General features: G+C 37.7%; 1 protein-coding gene across 1 annotated transcript in view; it reads right to left on the bottom strand.

Moving 5' to 3' along the window:
- The window catches only part of LOC118752478 (actin, indirect flight muscle-like), a 26,647-nt gene that overhangs the window by 20,352 nt on the left and 3,326 nt on the right, over positions 1 to 2,969 (bottom strand). The window lies entirely within an intron of this gene.

Below are 2,969 nucleotides of genomic sequence, written 5' to 3'. Positions count from 1 at the left end.
GCAAACGAACGCAGCCAAAAACAGACGTGGAAAAAGCAAAAAAAAAACACAACGTTAAGCTGGCTGTTGTTTATTGTGGCTACTGTTGTTGTTTTTTTCATTGATATTGCGATTGCCGTTGTGCGCAGCGTGTAGACAGCATAACTTTCACTTTAAAAAATCACACAGCAAAGAAGGTATATTGGCATGCACATATGTATGTATGTATGTATGTGCTTACATATAAATTTTTAGGTGCATATATGTACATATTTATGATTGTATGTGAATGCGCTTAATTGCGGTTTTTCGTAGATGCTGATAATACAAACGTAGACATTTTTACGGCTATCTGTGCATTTCTATATACATATGTTCAGATATAGATACATATGTACAAATGTAGCAGCACTTTTAAGTGGATTTTAGCACATACTGATACGCCTTTGCGTGAATTTTTCTTATTCCTCACCAACACTCTAACTCTGCTATGTGTTTGTGCTTTCAAGTGCTTTTGATACTTCTCACACATTCGTACGCCGCACTTGTTATCTACTTATATGCTCACCTATACATATGTGTATATAGTATATGAACACCAGCTACAAAGTTATTTATTATGGTACAAAAAAATAAATAATTTTAGTGAAACAATATAAAATCACCTATACTTACATATGGTATGCGGAGAAAAAATTGAGAAAAGTTAAGCAAATAGTAACTCAATTAAATTTGAAATGCTGATCCCCAGTCACATCCATATTCATGATCTAGAAGTATGTGCAAAAGGACATTCGCTGTAGAAATGCGACTATTTTGGGATTAATTCACGATAAATCGGCGAGGAAAGTGTGATTAATAGCACTTTTATTCTACAGCCATCTACATGGATGGCTCTAAACTAAATCTAAGAGTAGGGAGTGGGATACACTCGAAGGACCCCTATCATAGGCTGCCATACCACTCCTCCAAGCAGAACTCGCGGTCATGAAATAAGCTGCACTTTTTGAATCTTCTTTTAATCTGAATTCGATAAACATACACTCCAATAGTCGAGCAGCTATTAAGTCATTGGATTATGTGAAACCTCATCGTAAATTGCCATATAATATACATAGAAAAGCCCTTAACAAGTTAGCTTCAAAGTCTACTACCCATATTGTGTGGGTACCATGTCATAGAGTCATATAGCAGAGGAGCTTGCGAGGAAGGGAACTTCCCTATCTGGCGTCAGATTTTCTCCTGATATACCGCTATCTACCTATAAAACATGGCTTAAAACACACCTCGTCGAGAGGGCATAAAAATGGTAGTAGGAAGAACGCACATGTGGGATGATTTGACAAATCTGGCACAACTTGGACATGCAGAGATGCGAAGCACTCATTCGGTTAGAACGATCTCTACTTAAGCAAGTGACCGAGATTATAACGGGTCATTGCTTGATTGGAAGGTATGCCTGGAGAACGGGTTTTTTTATGCCAATGACTTCTTCCGATCACCTCTTCTTCTGCCAGGCGGATCTGAGGGAAGCAGGCATTCATGAATTCTCACGCTTTATTAACCCAACTAAATTTCTCTACTTCTATTTGAATGGACGGGATGTAATACGAGCTCTTAACTGGAACTACAATGGACACAAGGGCCCTAAGTGTGTTGGTGGTTCGATATTTGGATCGAATATTGCTGTTTTGGATTTTTCGTCTTTACCACTATGTATAAAGCATCAGTATTTTTCATTTCTGAACCACAGCAGATGGAAATACCTAAGATTTTCGACCGCGTCTGATGGTAGTTTTAAGTAGGTTAGCGCAAGCTGGACTTTTTAATTTGTAATATTATAGGAATAAAAGATCTCGATGCTTTTCATCTTTATATTTTGGAATTCATCCGTCTATCGTACTGTTTTCATGTTCCTTTTATTATTTTTTAAATCTAGACGGCAGAATGGGCAAATGGAGTTGCCATATACGGCTATCACAGTCAGGTGTTTTGTGCCACGGGCGCCGGTAGTGCCATAATAACTAGTCGAAGTTTGGAATCAGCTTACAATGGACTTAGTTAAGGTTGCTTATCTTTGAAACATCCTATCAAATGATGCTTTTGATACATTTGACAATTTTTCATCTAAAATCTGTAACAATAGTGCCTGGGCTGCCAAATAGTAGGTCGTATGCGATACGAATTTATTCTCACAAAAACACAAGTGCTGTTAGTAATTAACAGGACACAGGTTTGGGCCCTTGCAAGAACAGCAGCCTTTTTAATTAAACCCAGACCCAACGTTACAAGTACACTGAGAAAAGAAATAAACCGAGTCGTCTCTGTTTCAAACAAAAACACATACGATTTTGTGCCAAACAAGCTTTTGTTTACTTTGAACAGATTTATTTTTAGAGATTTTTTTGTTTTTGACTCAATTTTGTTGTTCGCTTCACAGATGCTTTTTCATAATTAAGAAAACCCGAAAATAAAAATTTAAAATTACATGTTCCTCCTAATGGGATTTGAATCTGGACAGTCAAAAATATGGAATTACTAACATGGAAAAACCAAAAATGACGCTGTTTGAAAAAACCATGTTACTTTTTTCTTAGTGTACCAGCAGTTCTTCCTAGGTACTGATCGATTGGCAACTATCCCAGAAGCTGGGCGTAGCTTTCAGTCAACTCCTTTTTTGCGGATGCTCCGTATTGGTGTGAAATGACGTATGTATGTACATATGGAGCTAGATTAGGCTGGTCCAAAATTTGTTTCCCAGCCACCCCATTATGGGCCAGTAGCTCATCAAAAGTGCCGAAAATATATGGGGGTTTTTGGTCTCGTTGATTACGAGTCTGAAGTCAGATTTTGAAAATTGAAAATGGCGGATTATTAAAAAAAAAAATTATGCAATTTGTATGAAACTGTCTATAGGGGGCTTTCGCGGCGGGGCGGCTGATTACACTGGTCGACGGCCAAAATTTACCAGAGACGCCGTTATGAAATTC

The sequence above is a fragment of the Rhagoletis pomonella genome, unplaced genomic scaffold (genome assembly GCF_013731165.1).
Source record: "Rhagoletis pomonella isolate Grant_MI unplaced genomic scaffold, Rhpom_1.0 Rhpom_scaffold_00001, whole genome shotgun sequence".
Taxonomy (NCBI): Eukaryota; Metazoa; Arthropoda; class Insecta; order Diptera; family Tephritidae; genus Rhagoletis; species Rhagoletis pomonella.
The sequence above is the reverse complement of the archived record's forward strand: the minus strand, read 5'-3'. Positions and strand labels throughout refer to the sequence as shown.